Source organism: Rhinopithecus roxellana, chromosome 14 (genome assembly GCF_007565055.1).
Source record: "Rhinopithecus roxellana isolate Shanxi Qingling chromosome 14, ASM756505v1, whole genome shotgun sequence".
Lineage (NCBI taxonomy): Eukaryota > Metazoa > Chordata > Mammalia > Primates > Cercopithecidae > Rhinopithecus > Rhinopithecus roxellana.
In genome coordinates, this window is record NC_044562.1 from 72499507 (window position 1) to 72510909 (window position 11403).

Genomic DNA, 11403 nt, shown 5'->3' on the forward strand with positions numbered 1-11403 from the left:
AACTATAGGGAGATACAGTTTTTGACATATGAATGTTACGAGCAAGGTCTTGCAGACATTTAAGCTGTATTTTTTACCCTTTTGAATCTACTTTTACACTGACTATAATTGAAATAATGTTAAAGTGTTACCAAAAGAATTTTTAGCAAAAATGTTGAAAGGAACCAATTTATGTGTAAAAAGATCAAGAAAGACAGGCTAATTTTTAAAAAGCCCTATGCTCCCAGCATTAATATCTGATCTCTGCAAAATTCATTTTATACTTATAATGACTTTCTCTTTTCATAAAGAAAAGGCTTTTTTCCCCTCGTTTATTGACCAAACTGTGATGAGAAAATAAGAAATTTAATGCCAGTGGATTATTCTTACTTTTTTTTTTTTTTCTGAAAACCTGGGAAAGAATTGGCTCCAATTAATGTCGAGAACACTTTATTTGTGTGAAAATATAACATGGTTAATAAAATGTTAGCTATGAATAAAAATGTAAGTACAGTGAAATGCAAATGTAGGCATGGCTAATGTGCAATACTGTATACCCATGTTGATTTCTTTAGTGGAGAAAAATATCTATGATGCACTCAGTAAATTAAATTATATCAGAATGTGCTCTTTAGGAGGCTTCAGAAGCTCAAGATTTCAGACTTTAATGCCTGCACACAAACTGACTTTAGAAAGCAAAGATTTGAAACGGATAAAGCAACATTTTGCCTAAAGTTCATTCATCAAAGGGCTGCATATTTTGAAAAGGGTAAAAGTACTACTAAACCCATCAGGGATAAGTAAAGGCTATATACTATAGATTATTTTAATCCCCTAGCTAGATATAAAAGGGATAATTACATATTTGTGGTTGAAGCCATGTGGTGGAAAAATCAATACAACTTTTTTGTATGACACTTCATTAGTGTGAAAAATTTTAAAAGCTGAGAAGAACTGCCTTGCAATTAAATGCCTCTGCTACTTCGGCTCCAGTAATGGGTTTGTATTATTATCTAGTTTATTTGAAATAGTGGTTGCACTATAGAAGTAATTGGAAAACATTGATTATGCACTTGTATCTGGAAAGCCTGGCAAATCATTACAGGGCCCGGCAACAGTTAGTTAGCCTTACTAATGAAGCACTAATTGCTCTAAGTAGGTTAACATGTTAGTGAAACGATAGGGAGATAATAGTTTAGAAAATCCTGAGGTATTTTGCCAAACATGCGTTTTCATTTAATATTCCAGAGATTTACGCCATGTGAGTATTTTTTTCCCTGTTGTTTTGTTTTGTTTATGAAGCTGTCTTGGAAAATAAAAAGAGTAGCTTAAATGTAGTTCCCACAATCATTTGGCTTAAAATGACTCTGTTTCCTTTTATGGTCCCTTCTTATTAACTGAACCTCTTTTAGCAAATGGAACTAAGCCATTCTCAGCATGGTTTCCTTGAGCAGTTTTTTGGGTCCTTCAGTTCAGAAACTTCTGACATTTTTATCTTGGTTCACTCTCCCAGTTCAAGGGCTTCATGAGCCAATCCATGCTATATCTTCCTGCTGTTGAGTCATGATCCCATTGTCCTATGTGCATAAAAACTATACTTTTAAAACTATCATTTTCACTTTAAATTAATTTAATTTGTGGAACTTAATAGGTCTTTATTAATAGAAAAAGAGTACCAATATATCCCCCACTGCCATTTGTGAAACTTTTAGAAGGAAAAAAAGTCAGAATTAGAGAAATTCTTGCTTATATGCACCAGGAGACAAAATCAAGAATGTTCACAGCACCATTGTCTGTAATAATAGCAAACGAACAAGCCAACACACCAGAGCCCACTCAATGCCCATTGACAAGGTAATGGACAAATAATTATCTTCTGTTCACAAAATGGAGTATTATGTAGTAGAGAAAATGAAGGACACATAAAAACATATGTTCTGAATGAATCTCAGAGAAATAATGTGAAATGAGAAAAGCAAGTTTTAAAAGACCACATAGGATATGGTACTACTTTATAAAGCCTCAAAACAAACCAAACTAAACAATTGTAGTTATATATACATATATAGCAAATGTATTTTTTAAAGTCTATAAAATAGTATAAATAGAAAATTCAGGATAAAATTGCCTCAAGAGCTGGAATGGAGGCACAGGGGAGGTGTCAAAGGCTTTAGTGGTGTCGTAGTTTTGAATTGGGTGGAAATTCACACTGTTCATTTTAATATTATGCTTTGTAATTCAAATTTATGTTGCAAATAGTCTTTTGTACATAACAATAAAAATGTTTTAAAGAATCAGTACCATCCACTCCTTAAAAAAAAGTACATCATCTTGTCCAGTCAAATGATCAAGTCTTACCCCTTTGGTGTTCTAAAGAAATCAGAGAAAAAATGTTGCCATTTTAAAATTGCTATATATTTTTTGCCAATTATTGAAACTATCAATGTAAGAAACTAAAGAAAAAAATCATTTCTTTAATTAAAAAATAAATCTATTTAGATTTTTAAAAATATAATAATTCACTCTTGTATGTTTACAGTGTATTCATAAGGATAGGGATATTATTCTTTGTAAGACTTGGATAACCCTCATACCAATGACTGGGGAGTTCACATGGTTTACATCTGAGTAAAACATTTATCTTTTGGGACCATTAAGGAAACAACAGTAGTATTAGGACGGAAAAGGACAAATTTCCTATTCCTTTTTCAAAAAACATATTTATTTCTTATCTAGCAACATCTACCAATATAGAAGGCAATCAAATGCCACAGTCCCTGTAAGATGTCCAGCAAAGTTTGGGGATCAGTGAGAGGAGAGATTGATTTTCTGTGTCTTGCTTCCCTTGCCTGGTTGCCTGGCTTCCTGTACCTAATGCAGAACTTGGCACACAGTAAGTGCCCAATACATACTTTTGAGTCAAGGTTTTTGTGAAACCAATTACTAAGAAGATAGATATATTAAAATATGTTATTGATTTGAATGTCAAAAGTGAAAATTTACAAATAACGTGACAATGGCTCACAGAAGAAAAGTTCAGTTACCCAAATCTCTGAAATAAGTGAGAAAACACTCCTTCAAAGGAAACCAGAGACCAGTGATGCTCTTGAGATTTTATTTATATTTCTAATATATGATACGATTATATTATTTTGAGAAATGCAGCTCATGGAAAAAAATGCCCACAAAACTGCCAAAAGGTTGGAGGTTCAAAATATTTCCTTGATCTGTTAAAACAAAAAGCAAAGGAATTCTTTTCTTTTAGACATGGGCCCTGAAATGTTTATTGTTGTGATAAATTAAATGATGCCTTAGGGTTTGCTTCAAAACTAAACAAGCTGGGGAGTGGACAGGGCATTAGTGAGACCACAATGACCATGAGCATGAGATGATATTCGTCAAAGCTGAATGATGAGTATACGTGGAGTTATTATGTTACTCTGTCTCTTTTATATACGTATTTTTTCCATAATAAAAAGATTAAAATGTGTGGGGCCAGGTTTATCGAAATCCCATATGAAACTATTTTGTAAATGGTTAGTGCCTAGCCAACTACTCATACTCTCTCTTTGGGTTGGAAAAAATGTAAGATTCTCATTCTTGACACTAATTCTTCTGAAAAGATCCATTTGTTTATTTTCAAGTGGCATTAGTTGGTAGCAAACAGGTGCCCTTAGGTGATAACCAATTGAAATGGAACTCTTAGCCTTCAATGGAGTTTGTATTTCTCTCAACATTGGTTTTACTTTTTTCTCTTGGAGTTATTGGAAGGATCTGGCTGGGGTGGGTGGTTGCAAAGAGAGGAGATTATTGTTTAAACGGAACCCAGTTTCTAGCCTTAAGTCAGACAAGAGTCATTCTGGTTGCATTCAACATTTCAAAGAAAAGTAACAGTGCTCTCAGAGAGCCGCTCTCTACAAAGCAGCTCATTATTGTAAATGTGGGGCATGTTTAGACTGCTAAGGAGAATCATAAAAGTACGGCCTGTACTGCAAGCTCCTTTTGCAGTAAGCGTTGTCCTCAGGCCAGATAGGCTTCTGAGCAGCCCCAGCACCAACAGCCTGCGTGGAAAGCTCACCCGACGATACCGAAACGAGGGAAGTGGAGTTATGGAAGTATAAATGTGCATGGTGAACATTATCTGCAAGGTCTTTTATGTTAGGGAAATCATGACACCTGCCAATCTTTCAAATTCCAAAGGGTAAAGCATGAGGCCTAGTAGGCTGTCATTGAACATGACAAGCTTAATGCCAAGTTTATAACAGAAAAAGGGCAATGTTATTGTGGTTTATTCAGTTTTATGTTGCTGGTTCAGTAGGAAGGCATACTCTCTCTCTCTCTGTCTCTCTGTCTCTTTATAAATCTAATTTATAACATTTGAAATACCAAACAGATTCTTTACATATCTCCTGAGCCCCTGCTTCCCTTCACTACCCACAGTGTCTCCTTTAGGGAACAACCCCTAAATCCTTCCAATTTAGCATGTTCGTGAGGCTAGACAATTGTTTTAGTTGAGCATTTCTTCCCGTTCTTATAGAGCTGTTTCTAACTCCAAACATTTCCGTTTAATTACTGCTCAGACTGTTGCTCTATTTTCATCTAACCTGCCCCTCGCTTGAGCCCATTGGGCTGCAGAAAGAATTACTCCCCACGCTGTTCCTTAGCCCTTCTCGTTCAGATCTGTAATTGGCCCTGTGTTTTTGACTTTTTGCTAATAAGCAGCTTACTTTCTCTCCCCCTAGACTCAACCCACCACTTTTGTTTCATGAATTTTACAAAGGATTTTAATAGATGCTTTAGGCTATGCAAAATGTTATATGAAGGGAAGCATTAATGCAACAGCCTTGACACAAAGGACGTGTGAATGGCTGCTTATCATTACAGTCAGGTCTCAAAATTTTCATTAGGAGTTCTGGAGGACAAAAGAAGAAAAAAGTGCAGCTATATGAAGGAATATTAACCTATACTGTGTAACCAGCTATAATTGCTTAGCATTTTACATTAGCTCTCTTCATACATGGCCTCTCATTATTTTTACACATACATAATAACTCCTTATTACAGCGGTATAGTTCATGCCGATCCGCGGTGGATAAGGCTGTGTCAGCACTTCCCACATAAGACCCACTTTCCTGGGTTTAAAACAGCTGTAAAATTTACCTCCAGACTGAAGGATGGTAATCAACTTTCCACCTGGAGAGAGAATTTTGTTTAAAGTTAAAGAAATTTTTTAAAAACACCCAACACTTTCATTAAGAAAAAAAGTTTGCTTGTTTTACCAACAAGAAATGAATGAACATATGTAATACATTTTTGAATTTCTAAATACGGATGTTTATTGAAATCCACTCTGAAATGTGCTTTTGATGATAAATATAAATAAATGAATTTTAAACAGCACCAAAATTAAATACTACATTCATAATAGACTTTATTGAAAATATTTATATTCCTAATAGGTTGCATTTCATCCAATGGTGCTAGAAGCACTGCACATATTTTCAAGATGTATAATCCATAGTTTTCACTGGAAAATGAATAAAAATATTTATCAATTCCAAGTGTAAGAGCCCATGAAAAGTAATCCACCTATATAAAAATATACAGGCTTTTAGAATTATTTTGAAATCCTGTTTCCTGAAAGTCTCTGAGCAAACTGATTTTGACTAAGAGAGTAGGAACTCAGCAAAATACTGGTCTGCGACCAAAAAATTGGGGACTGTGTAAGAGTAGACAGTGGATTTGCTATATGAAAAGATGGGTCCATTTGTGGAAATTTAGGCTTCTGGCAGAAGTAATTCAGAGGATGGCACTGCTAATTTTCATTAACTTTGCAAAGTACTCCAAAGTTTTCTCAATTCCTAAGGTGCAAAAGTATTTGAGATCATGCTCAAATAATAATAAGAGACATATCAGCATTAACTGCTCCCCTAAATGTGCCCAATTCATTTGTCATGAAATGTCTGCATTTGTTTCTAAAGGAAATGAAAGCTACAAAATGGCCTATCACTTCTTGAAGTTATCAGAGAAGGTCTTCTAATAGGTGGATAAAAATTTACATGGAAATTTTCCCTTATGTTGAAAAAAGCTTAGAATGTCTTTAAAATTATTTCAACCATGCTGGTTCTCTAGCAAAAGTTGAAAATATATCATTCAACACATTATGTCTGTGAACAACAAATAAAATCTATCAAATATCAATGGGATAAGACAGATCTTGTTTCTTTTATTCCTACTAAACTTCTAGTCTTTTCCTCTGCTTCTTTCACCCTTTTAACTCAAGTGAGAAGGCCCATCTTAGCTATGTTTCTCAGACTTAGCTGATTCCCTGATACAACCCAAGGACTGCTAAAAAAGAAAAAAGAAATACTCATTTAAAAGTGCAAATCCACTTAGAGTAATATCAGATTCTATAAAGCAACTTATATTACTATCTCTTGAAGTGACAGCTTACAAAAGGTGGAAACATAGACTAAAAGTGACTCTCAGCACAAAGATATTCATGTCTCATGGTTTTAGTGTAGTAAGGAAGTAGCACCTCTGTCCCTAAACTGTTAGAGTAAAGGGCTCCTGGCTGGCATTTGTGCGATGACTCTTCTGCGTTGGAAAAAGCTGCAACTTGTTAGTACAGTTCCAGTAAACAGAGTGCTAGCCTCACATAGCTAATTAGCTGTGGCCCCTGCTCGCCTGTGCTATGTAGTGACACTCCAATCAGAGATGATTGTCATCAGATATCACAGATGTCTCTCTTGCTGCTCAGCCCAGGCAGGCACTGGTGCAGTTTAGGGAAGGAAGCACTAAAAGCTGTTCAGAGACACCGGGTCTTTGGGTGCCTCAGCTGCTGGTTCCAGGCAGCTCGTCACTCCTGCCTACTGAGAGGAAGAACGTAGGGTTAGGCAAGGGGGGTATCATACCTGTCGGGTTTTCCAGGAGGCAGTGATGCAATCAGTTTGAAAACAGAGGTATCAGAACAAAAACATGTAACTGAAGCTACTCAGGACTTTTCTGAGCCACCTGGGATTCTTGGAGATGACAAATGCTAATTCTTCTAATTCATCACATATTTTTGAACTAGGTGTCTGAGAGGGCTAAAGGAACAGGGTTAAAAATTTACAAGCCACAGTCAAAGATGTGGTAAGGAAAATAAAGCAGCATGCAAAGAGGTGTGACTTGAGCCCTAAAGTGGGAATCTGATAACCCAGTAATCCTCAACCTCTCTCTCTCATCTAGGCCTCTTGCTCTGTCCCACGGACTTAGAAACCCTCTATTCGCTGGCCCTTCTACCTAGCACCCTGTTATCCCTCAGAAGTAATTGAACTTCTGTCGCTGGGGTTGCTGGTAATCCTCCTCTCTGAAGGACTTTCAGCTCATTTGACTTCTCTCATAAATAAAACTGCCCTCCTCCCAACCCCACTGCCATTTCCAAACACCCACACCATGGCTTCTCCAGCATCCTCTCGGCTCCCGCAGCTGCTCTTTCTTGGGCTCTCCCCAGGCTCTTCTTCCGTGTGTTGTCCTCACATTCAATGCTGAGAGTTCCATTCCCAGTCCTTGTTTAGGGTCCTTCTCAGCTACCATCTCCTGCATAACCTCATCCACACCTATCTCTTCTCCACCAAGCCCTCTCTTGACACATAAATCGTCTTCCAGGGCTCTCCTAAGCTCCATATGTTTATTGAGCATTTTCTCCAACTATCCCAGGGACATCTTCTATTTAACTTGCCCCAGATTATAAATTCACCTGTGTCCCAGCCCTTCTCACTCTTAGGAACTCCCTCTAACCCAAGTCTTCCTTTGTATTTGCCAACTCTGAGAGGACTTCACTCTCCGCTTGAGTTACCTAAGTCAAAAACCTGAAACTGGTCGGGCGCAGTGACTCCCAGCACTTTGGGAGGCCGAGGCAGGAGGATCACGAGGTCAGGAGATCGAGACCATCCTGGCTAACATGGTGAAACCCCGTCTCTACTAAAAATATAAAAAATTAGCTGGGCGTGGTGGCGGGCGCCTGTAGTCCCAGCTACTCAGGAGGCTGAGGCAGGAGAATGGCGTGAACCCAGGAGGCGGAGCTTGCAGTGAACCGAGATTGCGCCACTGCACTCCAGCCTGGGTGACAGAGCAAGACTCCGTCTCACAAAAAAAAAAAAAAAAAAAAAAAAAATCCCTGAAGCCACCCAGGACCCCTGCTTTCCTTGGCTCCCAAACATTGGCTCTTAGGAAGCTTGGCTGTGTTCTTCGTATCTCTGGATTCATTCCCTCCACTCCATTTCAGCAGTCTCTGCCTTATTAAAAGCTTTTGTTATCTCCCTGCTTGACTAATTCTTGCTACAAAAAACATCCATTATCCTATGAGTGATCTTTCTAGAATGCAAAGCTTATCTTACTGTTCCCTTGCTCAGAACCTGAAGAGATAGCTACATTTTAAGGAAAGACTGGCAGGTAAGGCTCTTTATTTTGGACCCAAGTCCTGCTTTCCAGACACAGCTCACAAGTCTTATTTTTCTAGCAACTCTTTCCTAGCAGAAGAAAGTGCTGCTTCCTAAATGCTTTGAGTCATATTTTCACATTTTCACATTTTGGTTAGAACTCTAATTACATTACTTTTTTAAAAAAAATAGGGTCTCACTCTGTCACTCAGGCTGGAGTGCAGTGGTATGATCATAGCTCACTGTAACCTCAAACTCCTGGCCTCAAGAGATCCTCTAGCCTCGGCCTCCTGAGGAGTTGGGATTACAGGTGTGAGCCACTGCACCTGGCCTCTAATTACATTTCTATGAATGTTAACGTATGTGTCTATTTCCCCTGACTGGGAATCTCTGGAGGGCAAGTAATGTTCATCTATGCAAATCTTTACCTGGCCTAGTGCCTGGCACACAGAAGACCTTTAAACATTTATTAACTGAATGAATAAATGAATGAATAAATGAAAGAATAAATGAATGAATGTGTGAATGAATGAATAAATAGGAATGTACCATTGCATAGGGTCAGGTAGGAAGACAACTAACATCTTGAAGGTTTCTTTAGCTTTTCACAAAGTCTTAGAGAACTGAGAGACTACATCAGGATGAGATTGCAAATAGTAGTAGTAATAATAATAATAGTAATAACCACAATTCATTAGGCACTTGTGCCAGACATCATGCCAAATTTATATAAATTAACCCATTTAATCAATAGGAATCTGATAAGTATACTTTAATCTGTTTTACAGATGAAGAAATTGACAGTTAAGGTCCCACAGCTAGTAAGTCATGGAGTCAGGATATGAACCCAGGAATGCCTACATTATTTCAAAGTCTGTGGTAGAAAACACCAGGCTCACACTGCCTACATTGTCTACAGTCTTGGGAATTTCGCACTTTGGGAATTTAGGCCAAAGCAGTGCACGAAAAGGAGGTATGAAAAACACCTTACTACTTTATCAGTAAAAATCAGATGGAGGGCCAGGCACGGTGGCTCACGCCTGTAATCCCAGCACTTTGGCAGGCTGAGGCAGGCAGATCACGAGGTCAGGAGATGGGGTTTCACCATATTGTACTAAAAATACAAAAATTAGCCAGGTGTGGTGGCATGTGCCTGTAGTCCCAGCTACTCGAGAGGCTGAGGCAGAAGAATCGCTTGAACCCAGGAGGCAGAGGTTGCAGTTAGCCGAGACTGTGCCACTGCTCTCCAGCCTGGGTGACAGAGTGAGATTCTGTTTCAAAAAAAAAAAAAAAAAAGAAAGAAAAAAAACAGATGGAAGTTTTTCCTAAAAGCTGGCCAATCTATTACCTCAGCTAATTATGGTGCCCAGCTATGCCGGAGATTCTATTTCTCCATCGTTCTCAGCCCTAGGACCACAGATGCATCCCTCAACTATGACAGTTCCCTTGCAAAATGCAAGCCTTCATTCATCAGTTGGACTCAGGAAGGAATTGGGTTTGAAACAGCATGTAAATCACTAATGCAGAGTGGAACCCTTGCCCAGGAAGTTCAGCAAAAATGTGGCCAGAACACTTGGTTTGCAGATAAACATTTTCACAACCCACTTATTATTTGTTTGATATGATGCTTTTCACTAAATTAGTTGAATAATTTTCCTATGGTTATTGTGGTACTGAGTAGACAAGCTCAACAGCAAACAGTATAAAGAATGTGTGTTAGAGGAAAGCGAGAATGTGGGAGAGTTGGTTGAATTTGAAACTGCTGAATGCTTGTAAATAATATTGAAAGACTATTTCCCAGCGTTTAATTGAGTGAAATATAAGGGTCTTTTTATTTAAAAAATTTTTTTTGGAATGGGGAGGAAGTGCTGGAAAAAATATGTCTTTGGCTTTGGCACTGAAAACATAAAGTTCTTGTACCTCCTCTCCCACCCACCCCTCCACCTTTTCTAATATGTTTATTACATTTTTCAGTCTCTGGTTTGAACTTTTTTTCTGTCAAGTTTCCGGAATTATAAGGCATACAAAATTACTGAGCAATTGAGGTAGATACTAGCTCATTTAAATTGGAACCACTTGCTAGACTCATTGAAAAACAATGGTCTTAAAAAGCCACAACATTTTAAAACACATTGTAGGGACCAGAGAAGACCTCTAAAGGCTCCTGATTTGAGCGTGAGTTCATCAGTTTAAGCAATATGTAACATTACTTTTACTAGGGAGCATATTTTTCAGCTATGTGGTTGCGTGCTAGGAAAATAAAAGCAAAGTATGTGTGGCCAAGGAAATAAGAACAGTAAAACAGCCTAAATAATCTAGCATTGATTTCAATTCTATATATAACCATATAGAGTAATACTTATTATTATCACAATTTGCATTTGTGATACCTTGCATTTTAGAAAGTGTTTTTCTTATATATATGGTCAGTCTTACTTGGACCATAGATCAAAACTATAAGTTTGGCAGGTAAGAATCATCCCCAATGTAGAGAAAAGGTAACTGAGTTTCAGCAAGATATAGTGACTTTCCCATGGTACAAGTAGGTTATCTGAAGCCTAGTACTTTCTCTCCCCTATAGCCATACAATACTAAATGTGCATGTACCTGTGTATGCTGAAAGCTGTGCTCAGAATGCAGACTCAAGTTTAATTCTGTGGCAGTTTAGAACAGTAAGCAAATTTAAGATTGTGCAATAGTTGCATTTCTGGTCCCAAAGCCTGGTTTAATAAAAGCAAATCAGCCTTGATTATTGGCTAAGTAAATGAAAGTGTTAATTAAGCTCAGCTCCCTGGTCAGAAGTAAAAGGCTGTGAAATTCAAACATACCTGAGGAATGTGAGCAGGCAGCTGTGAACTTGTGTACAAGGGTATAGTCACATTCATTTTTGTTTGCCTGCTGTCCAGCCTGGGGACTACAAGATAGTAAACCCATATCAAATGTATCAAATGTGAAAAGGAGTAAAAGGGGGGAAACAGAAAGGAGGGAGAAAGAAAAGGTG